General features: G+C 38.5%; 2 pseudogenes; both read left to right on the top strand.

The window, feature by feature from the left end:
• The first annotated feature begins 300 nt into the window (after positions 1–300).
• Positions 301–2,088, top strand: LOC130502232 (protein SMAX1-LIKE 8-like; annotated as a pseudogene).
• A 2,575-nt stretch (positions 2,089–4,663) lies between these two features.
• On the top strand, positions 4,664–6,640 carry LOC108846032 (zinc finger CCCH domain-containing protein 29-like; annotated as a pseudogene).
• The last annotated feature ends 6,117 nt before the right edge of the window (positions 6,641–12,757 follow it).

Raw genomic sequence — 12,757 nt, 5'->3', positions numbered from 1 at the left:
GAAAATAATAATCATATTTCTAGTTAGGTTTTTCTTTGTTTCTTTCTGTGTGTTTAATTATTGGCTGCATTTACATTTCAAAATGATGTTTATAGAAGCATTTAACGTTTTATTTATTTATTTAATCACAAACACAATGGTTTAGCATGTAAATATAAACATAAGTCATTTGAATGTAGAAACAGAGCACTGATGTACATTTGACTTATATTTTTTTTCACAACTTACTTTATGAGTGTATTTGAATTTTTATATGTTACATACCATTTTCATCGATGATTTTGACGTGTTATAATTAAATACAGTTTGATGGGATCGTTTGTTCCATTCGGTGGATTTTTCTCAACTCCTTGTGACCTGAAACTACCCTTCTCCGGTTTTAACAAGGAAATCACCGGACCGGTTTCTTCCATATCCGACCAGACCCAATCTACCTTGCCACCTTGGTTGCAGATGACCACAATAACCGATTTACACCAAAAATCTGATCCCAAGGTCCGTCTACTTTTCTCTTCTCCTACTTTTCATATCTCCCACACCCGTCAAAGTATGTTTCTTGCTCTACAAGCGTCCTCCGTTGAGAACGTAATTTCACTATGTTATGTTAATTTCCACGTGTATTTTACATTCCCTCAGTGCAGACCAAAGAAGTGTTGGACTCAGTTTGTGGAAATAAGTCGACGAGCAGTGCTTCTGCATCAACCGGTTCAGCTAAATCAGTCATGACTGATCTGAATCTGAGGATGTGTCAGGTCACCACAAGATTTGGTCGATCAGCGTCCTCCTCTTGTTTGGATAATCCAGGGATCTCAACGCAGAGAGCTTCAAGATCATATACCAAAGATTAACCAATAGGGTTTCAGGGCAAGATGAGGCTGCTAGGGTTATCAGCTGCGCATTGTCACAACCGCCTAAGACTAGCACCAGAAGAGATGTTTGGCTCAATTTGGTTGGGCCAGATACCGTAGGCAAGAGGAGAATGTCTCTTGTACTTGCTGAGATTGTGTATCAAAGTGAACACAGATTCATGCCCGTTGATCTTGGTGTTGCGGATCATGGAGTGAGCGGTTGTGATGATGTGATGCGGCGGAGAGGAAAGACAATGGTGGATCATATCTTTGAAGTGATGTGTAGGAACCCTTTCTGCGTAGTGTTCCTTGAGAACATTGACAAGGCTGATGAGAAGCTGCAGGTAAGCTTGTCTAAGGCTATTGAAACTGGAAAGTTCATGGATTCGCATGGAAGAGAAGTTGGTATAGGTAACACAACGTTTGTTATGACCTCATCTTCAGTAGAAGATTCTGGAACAGTAGCCACTTATTCTGAAGAGCAACTCTTGAGAGTAAAAGGCAGGCAAGTGGAGATACGGATTGAAACTGTGTCCTGTCAGAGCTCAGAGAAAAAGAGGAAGCTAGGTTTGGAGAAACTGTGGAGACGGGTAAAGGTTGAACAGAACAACTAATGGAGTTCTTGATCTGAACCTTCCGGCGCAAGAAACCGAAGCCCATACTGAAGATAACTCAAAGCTGTGGTTAGTGAATTTAAAGAAACACGACAGTCTCATTGAGGTTCCTTTAAGCCTTTTGACTTCGAAGGATTAGCAGAGAGAATCAAAAAGATATTAAAAGAAACATTTGCAAAGTGTGTGAGGTCAGATTGTTTGCTGGAGATTGACCCTAAGATCATGGAACGATTACTAGCGGCTGTTTACTTCTCGGACAATAGAATAAATATTATCAAAGAGTTGATGGAGAAAGTAATGGCTCAAGTGTTCTTGCATGTTAAAGAAAGGTATGAATCACTTCTGGTTGTGTGGTAAAACTGGTTGGTCGAGACCTTGACGTTTGGGTGAGGATGAAATGGACTTGTTCCTTGTAAAATCTCAGTAGGTTAAAGTGGTTAGCTGTGAAATTTATTTTGGGAAGTGTATAAGATATGGTAGAGTTTAGTTATAGGTTTTGTTGTCCTTTTGTGTTGCTATACTAGTATAATGTGTGTTATGATGATATCATATATAGTTGTGAGAGTGGGTCGTGTCCTTGTTTGTATGTATAAGTTTTCCTGTAAATTAAGAGATGTTTGCTTATATATATTTTAAATAAATATTGTAACCGAAGGGGTCAGCCTTCCAAGTACCTAAATCAATGTCATAAATATTGTACACCATTGGGTGACTGATCTAATTTGCTGATGAGTTTGGGAAATATTTTGGAGGCATAACAAAAGAAATCATATCGGTATAATAAAGTTTACTATGAGTTGACTTGACCATATATATACATGTAAAGAATTAGTAAAGAACCAAGTTTTGACAAGAAAAGCATATCAAAGTCTTTTTTCCAAGTTGTTCTCTTCAAAGTTATTTTATTTTTTTTTTTTGATAAAATTCTAAATTTATTGATCATCAGTAAAAATAATATTTATATACAAACTAATTTAGAAAACTAAAGTAAAAAATCTCCAAATAGAAGACCTAACTCCTTCCAGTACGTGTGCTGAACCATCGTTGAAACAAGCCGATAAGATGTGGCTTCTCGTGTAGAGAGTATCTTTTGTCGTATGGTTTTGTCAATAACCTTCAAAGTTTCTTACTTATAGCATTTATAGTATAAAACAGTCATACAGATGAAACTTATAACAGTGGATCTGGTCAGACAAAAAATAGTTGAATGTCTTTTAAATTAAAAATATTTTGTCCAGATATAATTAAAACTACTGTAATTGCACCTCAACTAATTTCCAAGTTTTGTAACCAACATACAACTTTGGGAACATATATTTAACTGGAGCACCTGAATTTAGTGGATGGGTTAGGTTAATTCTCTTTGAGATTTTATTCTTTTCCGTAATCAAAACAAAGTGATTGATTTAGCTTGGAAATGTATTAAGTATAACTAGGGCTGGGCATTCGGGTACCCATTCGGGTTTCGGTTCAATCCATTCGGGTTTCGGATTTTCGGGGTCAAAGATTTCAGCCCCATTCGGATATTTCTAAATTTCGGTCCGGGTTCGGTTCGGATCTTTGCGGGCTCGGTTCGGGTTCGGATAACCCATTTAAAATGTTTTTAAATTTTCAAATTCATTATATACTTTAAATTTTCAAAATCTATAAGAAAGATAATATATTACATATAAATTAATACCTTAATTTAATATATAAATTAGTTTTCTTTAAATATTTGGATAAAAAATCAATAGATATTTAACTATTTTGGTGTTTTCAGTATACTTTAGCTATTTTAAATATTTATTTTTGACTTTGCATATATTTCCGAGTATTTGGAAAACTTAAAGGTATCTTATATATTTTTAATATTTAAATATACATTATATATAAAAATAATGTATATATTTAAGTATATAAATTTATTTCGGATACATTCGGGTACCCAAAATATTTCGGTTCGGATCGGGTTCGGTTTCGGTTCTTTAAATACCGAAATTTTGAACCCGTTCGGATATTTAATCAATTTCGGTTCGGGTTCGGTGCTACTTTTTCGGATCGGGTTCGGTTCGGTTTTTCGGGTTCGGATTTTTTGCCCAGCCCTAAGTATAACATACAAAATCAAGACTTGTTTAGGAAAACAAACAGGTACATGAACTACAATTTAGCCCAATAAAAGATGTTATCCAAAGGTCCCGTTATCTAAGAACATCTCCAACCTATGCTATATTTGCCTCTACACTCTATATAGAGTAAAATCTAATCCAACCCATCTCTATTTCTTTTCTTAAAATAGAGATTTGCTATTTTTACCTCTATATTTAGGAGAAAAAGAGCATTCCTCTATAATAGAAGTATACTTTTTTATTTGCAAAATGGTCTTTTAACTTTTTTGTGATTATAATTAAATACATGTTTATAGATATATAATTCTTTTTACATATAATAACACATTTTTAGTTTACATAATAATTTTTAAACTTTCACAATTATAAATAATCATAAATAAAAATACTATTAATTTATTCAAAATTGAAAAAATTAACAAATGAGATTTAACGTTTTATTTAACTGAAACTAAAACTAAAATTAACTATTAAAAAATTTACATATCTTTAGCATATTAATAAAAATCTTTAAATTCAACATAAATATTAATCAATATTTATTTCTCACTTCGAAATGCATTAACAAATTATTTATGTGAAAATATAGTATTATGGTTAGGTAATGTCTACTTTTTTTATTTTATTATACATGATAGCTTTTTGTAATAATTTTTTTAGTTAAATAATATTGTAATTTTATGAAAATTAAAAAATTACATGATTGGATGATTTTCTACATTTATAAATAAAAGGTCTTAGGTGTAAGATAATAAAAAACCTTTTAAGAATATTCCTTTTTAGAGTAAGAATTAGAGAAATAGATTGGAGAAGAACACATCTCTATGATAAAGTTCCTCTATTATAGAGAAAAAAATAAGGAAATACATTGGAGATGGTCTAATTAGCTAAAAGAATTAATACTTCCGGATGAGACTTTTGTTATTAAAAAAGTTGAATGGGTGTTGTTTATTCCCCTCAAGAAACTTGCTTTTGCTCATTATAAAAAAAACACATTTTGAAAAAATCAATGAGTTTGATCAAAAAAGAAAAAAATCAATGAGATAGGAGAGAATAATATAATAGTAATATTTATGCAAAAGACTAAACAAATATGAAAACAGTCAGCAAAACAGCGAAACAGCGACATCCTTACCTTTTAAAAGTTGCCCAGTTTTGACTTTTGACCTAAACCATTTCCATGATGACGAGTAGAAGAAACAAAAACATAATACAAATAAAGGAGACTAAGAAAGGTAGACGAAAGAAAGAGGGCAACGTCCTCTCTTCTTCTTCTTCTTCGCAACGAAGCTTTCTTATAAAAGGAGCCTTTACATCTCTCCCTATTAATCCTTCTTCTTTAGAACACAAACCACTTCTTCTACTTCTTCTTTAACCTGCAAAGTTATATCTTCTTCTCACAGAAGAGATGTGCGGCTCCGAGAGAACCTCTGCTCTTCAAGAACCGTGAGGGCCAAGTTAGAAGAAGGTGTTGACGCCACCATTTTCTTCTTGAATCCGCAGCCTGCGACGATCTTCAATCGTTCAAGAGACAAACCGAAGAGAACTCGGTAGATATCAATGAACCGGGCTTGTGGTACTGCAAACGGGTCGGGTCCAAGAAGATTGGTTTCCAAGAAGACACCTCTCATGGTTGCTGCTATGTACGGAAGCATCCAAGTTCTAAGTTACATAATCTCCACAGGAAGAAGATCCGACGTGAACAGAGTTTCAAGCGACGAGGAGAAACTCACTGCTCTTCACTGTGCTGTTTCTGGCTGTTCTGTCTCTGTCGTCCAAGTCATCAAGATCTTGCTTGATGCCTCTGCTTCACCTAACTGCCTTGACGCTAAGGGGAATAAACCGGTTGACCTATTGGTTCGTGCTTCTCGGTTTATACCTAACCAAACTAGAAAAGCGGTTGAGATTTTGTGAACCGGAATTAGTTTAGAAGAGGAGGAAGTGGTGAAGAGTGTTGTGACTAAGTATCCAGCCGATGCATCCCTTCCCGATATCAACGAAGGTGTTTACGTGACCGACGAGTTTAGGATGTTTAGCTTCAAGGTCAAGCCATGTTCTAGGGCTTACTCTCACGACTGGACCGAGTGTCCTTTTGTTCACCCTGGTGAGAACGCCAGGAGGAGAGATCCGAGGAAGTATCCTTACACTTGTGTCCCTTGTCCTGAGTTTCGTAAAGGGTCTTGTCCTAAAGGAGATTCTTGCGAGTACGCGCACGGTGTTTTCGAGTCTTGGCTTCACCCTGCTCAGTATAGGACACGGCTGCGCAAGGAAGGTTTGTTTCTTTGCTCATAGGAGGGAAGAGTTGAGAGCTGTTAACGCTTCAACTGGATCAGCAATGGTTTCACAGCCAATGGGTGATAATGGTGTTACTTTGTCTCCAAGAAACGATTGTTTATGGCAGAACAGAGTTAATAGTCTTACACCACCACCGTTGCAGCTTAGCGGTAGTAGATTGAAGTCTAGTTTGAGTGCTAGAGATAAGGATATTAAGATGGAGCTAAGGCTTCGTGGTTCTTATGATTCTTCTTCTTCTGTGATGCAACATCAATCTCCAAGCAGGAACCACGGGTTCGAGTCTTCAGCAGCTATGGCAGCTGCGGTGATGAACGCGAGATCCTCAGCGTTTGCTAGACGCAGTTTGAGTTTCAAGCCAGCTCCGGTAGCTACTTCGAATGTTGTCTCGGAGTGGGGATCACCAAATGGGAAGCTTGAGTGGGGAATGCAAAGGGAGGAGCTGAACAAGATGAGGAGAAGCGCCTCCTTTGGCATTCATGGAAACAACAACAATGTGTCGCGTCCTGTTAGAGACTACAGTGATGAGCCAGATGTGTCATGGGTGAACTCTTTGGTGAAAGACAGTGCGCCAGAGAGAGCCTTTGGGTTGAATGAGCGGGTAGGGAACACGTTTAAGCTGCCGTTGTGGGCAGAGCAAATGTACATAGACCATGAGAAGCAGCAGATTGTGGCATAAGAAGTAGAAAGACTGAGGGGGGTGTATTGAATTGTTGATTTTAGAGTGTTTTGGTTTTGTTTTAAAATCCCCTGTTATTCAACTAATGATTTCTATTTTTTTTCTCAAATCTTGTGTTATTGAATATAACATTTATCTAAAATCATCACAAATCACTTACAATTTACTGTTATTCAATTAACAATTTACAAAAACTAAATCAAATCTACTGTTATTGAAAGACAAACTATTCTGAAACAAAAAATCTAACAAAAGGATTTGAAGCAACGAAATCTATGATTTTTAGTCAAAACTAGTGTAATACAAATCACACCTCTATACCTGTTATTTGACAAAACCCAGAAGCAATATAAAAATTTGGCCAAAGAAATCGATGATCCATATTTCAGTGCTACGACTCCACCACAATCTCTCACAAACCAATGTCTACACCACAAAAATTTCTCTCTATACCTCTATGTTGACCTGAACTTCGACAACGTCTCCGCACTTTTGCTTTCTCGCAAGCACGACAGTGACGATGAAGCTTCTGCTACCTTCGTCGATTCCTTATCATGGTTCTCGAAACACGTTGCTTCAACTCTCAAAAGCTTTAGGAAGTATTCTGTGAGAGTACTGCTCCAAATATGCAAGCTAAAGTAGTAGATCGAATATGTGTTTTGATTGAACAGAGAAGAAGGACTTCTCGAAGAACACGTTGCTTTAACTTTCAAAAGCTTTATGGGCTGTTCTTTTACAAAAAAAAAATATGATAAGCTTCTTTTTGTTTACGTTTTTTTTTTATTAGGATTAGATAGGTATATTATGTGTATATCTATGTGTATAAGATCAGTAACATGGGGGTGGGGAGAGGCTTGCAAAACTGAGGATAGGATACGTGCATCAATCACTCTTTTATTTATCAAAGTGAGTATTCTTTTCAGTTTACTTTTGTTTCAGACTAGTTTCATTATTTTGTGTACTTGTCATGAATCTGAATGATGTTTGTCTATGAGTTTGAGTCTTTCCCGGTTAATTTAGAACTTGACAATTCACTATTTGTTATAAAGACTATAGATTAGTTAGTTAAGTTTTTTTTTTTAATCTCTATGGTGTTATATGACTAGTTGCCTTCTAAAAAATGTGAGATCCTAAAGACATAAAAGGTAAATGTCAATACTATTCATGGTTTGAACATGTGCACAAGTTGTTATTGATGTTACTAGTGGAAGCCATCAATCAAGGTTTTTGTGATGCCAATGGTAAATTCAACAAATTGATGGTGGAATCCAGAATACTAACAATTCTACAACAACAACTTGGATCTACAAAACCTATGGCCACTAAAATAGGATGAAGATCTTGAAGTTTAGTACCAAAGCTTTGCAGTTTTTATTGTTGCAGATCTGGTTTTGGGTGGAACTCTGAAACGAAAAGAAAAACAGAGCAGATGACGAAGTATTGAATGTGTATCCATATGTGAATGTGATTCTGAAGAGATAAAGACGATAACAAAACACTGCAACTGGACAGAATGCAGTGGGACTGAGTGATTCTAACAGGCCTATCAATTTGAAGAAAGCGAGAAGACAAATGATAATGACTTTGTCGGTGTGATAGATGATGCAGAAAGAATAATATACGAGCAACCATTTGAATATCACGTTCTTAAATAATTGAACAAATAGATTAGTAATATCAAATGATCTAAAGCACTCTGAAATTTAAGATAAATCTCACCAAAATCTTTTTTTATTTTTGTAAATCTCACCCATATAAATGAGATTTTAGTTCACATCTCTTCAAACTCCAGTTTTTCTCAAATCCAATCAAACTATTAAAATCCTCAATTCAATACACCCCGTGAGACTTCATTGCTTTTTCTTATGGGCCTTGTGAGGGATTAAACTCACACCTAGATTTTAGATCAGGTTTTATGTTTAGGAAAGGTTAGGGAAAGATTATCGCGGGCTGAATCCCGTAAGAACTTGATGAATGAACTTCGATTTGTATTGATATAATAGAAAATGGATGGTTACAAGAAGATGTATCTCACGATGAATATAAAGATTACAAGAGTATTATCATAAGAATGTTTTGTGAATGTTGAGTGAAAATATGAGTTGGATCGGATCTTCTTTCTTGATTTGCTTTCTCTTTAAATAGCTTCAGGTCCCGCTTGATCGTAGCCAACTGGTTCCCGAGATCCCCTCCGTGATTTGAGGGGTTTGTAACAGCTCCCCTTTGACCGGGTCCTGCGACTATTTATTTGTCCACGAGCTACCTCTTTGATCGGGTCCTGCGCCTGTTTACTTGTCAACGAGCTGCCTCTTTTCCTTGACCTCTCTGATAAACATCTCCAGCTCACAGCCTCCGGATCTGACTTAGCTGTTTTTGAAGATTGAATTCATGATGGGCCTTTCGCGGCCCGTTATCATTTCTTATTGTCTATCACTAGCTAGGGGGTCATATTTGGGCCCAACAGTTGCCCCCAGCTTTCGAGATAAGATTCCTTATCTCGGAAGCTAGACCTAGCCGCCGAGCATCAATCTTTTTGTTGAGATCTCGAGCAACAGTTATCTTTATTGAAGATTTCTTTTGCTTAATCTGATGGCTACGATTGCGTATGAAAAGGAGCAAGTATCCGACTTCTCGGCCAGCAAGCTTCCCATTCCTCAATTCTCAGAGAGTTCAGGTACTTTCGAGATTAACATGTTTAATCTATCCTTTTCCGAGAGTATGGTTCTAACTTAGGTTTGGTGGGTCCTGATTCAGCTCCAGTCGAGACGTCCCAGATGGGCGATGACAAGGAGGCAGATGAGGGAGATCCAGCCAAAGAAAGTGATCCAGTCAAGGGAGACAAGGATGTCGGGATGAGCTCCCGTGATAATGATGGCTAAGAGCTGCGGCTCTTTTTGAATTGTAATGTTGCTTTTCATGACTTTTGCCCAATGGGCTTTGTTTACGTTTCAGACTTATAGCCTGAGGAGGCTTTTAAACCTTAGGGTCTTCTGAACCCTCGTTAGCCTAAGAGGCTTTTAACCCTTTTATTCAAATTTCGGTTTTGTTTTTCGTATTAAGTCATTTGACTTGGTTTGATCGTTTCTTGGATGAGATTGACTTTTGTCAAGTGGAAGTTTTGGTTTGGACATGTATCGTGATTATTATATACAATGTCCAATGACTTATCAGGTCTCGAAGATTTCGAGTACATTCGATTACGAGGATCCTTAGAAGGAGTTCCTGAAACATTGAGATTAGCTCAGGGTTTTAGGAACCTGAGCTACTCTGAAGACCTTAGGAGGGGTTCATGGGAACCTGAACTTGTTTGTGGATTTTAAGACCCGTTGAGACTTGCTTAGGATTTTAAGACCTTTGTGATTTGATGAGGATTTTAAGACCTCGGAGATTTGATAAGGATTTTAAGACCTTGGAGAATTGACAAGGATTTTAAGACCTTGGAGATTTGGTAAGGATTTTAAGACCTTAGAGATTTGGTAAGGATTTTAAGACCTGGAGAATTGACAAGGATTTTAAGACCTGGAGATTTGGTAAGGATTTTAAGACCTTGGAGATTTGGTAAGGATTTTAAGACCTTGGGTCCAGGTTCGTCGAGACCTGATATTGCTTGAAGGATTTTAAGACCTTCGAGGTTACTAAGGATTTTAAGACCTTAGGTTCAGGTTCGTGGAGACCTGAGTTTGTTGGAAGGATTTTAAGACCTTCGAGTACTGAGGATTTTAGGTTCAGGTTGACGGAGACCTGAATTTGTTCGAAGGTTTTAAGACCTTAGGTTCAGGTTCACGGAGACCTGAATTTGTTCGAAGGTTTTAAGACCTTAGGTTCAGGTTCACGGAGACCTGAATATATTCGAAGGGTTTTAAGACCTTAGGTTCAGGTTCACGGAGACCTGAATTTATTCGAAGGGTTTTAAGACCTTAGGTTCAGGTTCATTGAGACCTGAATTTGTTCGAAGGATTTTAAGACCTTAGGTTCAGGTTCATTGAGACCTGAATTTGTTCGAAGGGTTTTAAGACCTTAGGTTCAGGTTCACGGAGACCTGAATTTATTCGAAGGTTTTAAGACCTTAGGTTCAGGTTCACGGAGACCTGAATTTATTCGAAGGGTTTTAAGACCTTAGGTTCAGGTTCACGGAGACCTGAATTTATTCGGGTTTTAAGACCTTAGGTTCAGGTTCATTGAGACCTGAATTTGTTAAAAGTCAAGGTATCGAAGATAATTGCTTTATTGATAATAGGATACATGGTATCACAATAATCATACAATCGCTGTTTGGGCTATATGTTCTCAAACATATGCCCCCTTTCGCCATGGTGGAAAGAGTGTTAAAATGAGATTGGGGTTACACTCATGACACAATTACCTACGTACCCAGTCAAGGGGTCAAGCCTAACGTAATTCGAGGAATTTAAGTACCTAATGATAGTATTTCTTCAGATTTGTGGCATTCCACGATCTGATTTCAGGTACCTCGGTTCGTACCTTCAGGAGCTTATAGACGCCAGGTCGTACCACGTAGACAATCCGGTAAGGACCTTCCCAATTGGTCCTTAGTTTCCCAGCATCTGGTTCTTTGGTTCCTTCGAAAACTTTCCTAAGTACTAGGTCACATACAACGAATTGTTGGGCCTGACTTGGAATTGTAATGTCGGGCCATTGCTTGCTGATAGTTTTGAATCGAAGCAAAACTTGGTCTTGTCGTTCCTCGATTAAATCAACGCTGTCTGATAAGAGCTGGTCGTTAGCTTCGGGATCAGACGTACAGAGCTCTCGACGGAGGCTCCCAGTGGAGGTTTCCGCCGGAACGACAGCTTCCGTTTCGTAGGCTAAAGAGAAAGGGTTTCTTCTGTAGCCTTTCTAGGGGTGGTTCGTCATGCCCAAAGTACTTCAGGTATCTTTTCAGACCAGGTTTTCTTGTTGGTTCCGAGGCGTTTCTTGAGGTTTGCTAATATTGACTTATTAGCAGCCTCCGCCTGACCGTTGCCTTGAGGTCGTCGAGGTGTTGAGAAGGTAGGGCGGATATTTCACTTGTCGCAAAATGCTTTGAAGTCGCGAGAAATGAACTGTCCTCCATTGTGGTTACGATCTCATACGGGACGCCGTGGCGGCAGACAATGTCTTTCCACACAAATCCTTCGACTTTGAATCTAGTTATCTGTTGGAAAGCTTCAGCTTCTATCCACTTCGTGAAGTAGTCTGCCAAGGCCAAGAGGAAGCGTAGCTTCTGCCTTCCTCTTTCTGACGTTATGAGTGGTTCTACGATGTCCATGAACCACCTCATGAATGGGTACTGAGCGGATATTGAGGATAATTTTTCCGCAGGCTGGTGTATAATCGGTGCATGCCTTTGGCATTTATCACATGAAGAGGAGTAAACCTCGCAGTCATCTATAATGGTGGGCCAGAAATAACCCTGTCTTTTGATTCGGATAGCTAGAGCTCTGCCCCCAGAGTGGTTTCCCCAGGAGCATGCGTGCATTTCTTTCATAAGATTGATAGCATCGAGGCCATGGACGCATTTTAGGTAAGGTCCGGAAATGCTTCGTTTATGGAGGGCTGACTTGATTATGCAGTATCTTGCGCTTAATGCTTTGAGTTTTCGGGCCTCCCACTTATTGGAGGGGATCTTACCCTACAAGATGTACTGCATGATCGGTATTCTCCAATCCTCTCTCCCAATGATTTTGTCATGAAGAGATGAGGGCGGGTCTTGTTCAGGTCCCTGAGTGTCGTGACCTGATATGTCTTGTTCAGGTCCCTGAGTGTCGTGACCTGATGTCTTATTGCCCCCGGAGATATTGGTCGGATTAGGCTCGAAGGAGTCTGAATTCTGAGGAATATCTCCAGTTCTGTTGTTGTTCTCTGGAGTCTGGGTCGTTTCTTCGGATGCGCTTTCAAAAGCAGAACGACTCCTGGTCCTGGCTGCGTGGACAGGTGAATCCGAGGTCTGGATCTTGCCCCCGGAGGTATGCTTTTTAAAGCTAGGAATTCTGGTTTTTGGGAACCAGTACGTTGTAAGAACTTGGGTTGCTACCGTCTGGGGGTAGCTACCTTCCGTTTGCTCTTTTGGCTTGCTATCGATCTCAGCTTTGGTAGCTATGTCGATATTTTGCTTTTCGATTCCCTTTACGGGTATGATCCGTTTTACGAGGGGGTCTGATGCTGACGCTAAAGCAGCCAGCGCGTCTGCTGAGGAGTTCTCTCCTCGTGGGATCC

The sequence above is a fragment of the Raphanus sativus genome, unplaced genomic scaffold (genome assembly GCF_000801105.2).
Source record: "Raphanus sativus cultivar WK10039 unplaced genomic scaffold, ASM80110v3 Scaffold0457, whole genome shotgun sequence".
NCBI lineage: Eukaryota > Viridiplantae > Streptophyta > Magnoliopsida > Brassicales > Brassicaceae > Raphanus > Raphanus sativus.
Note: the sequence above shows the minus strand (reverse complement) of the source record. Positions and strands in the feature narration are given on the sequence as shown.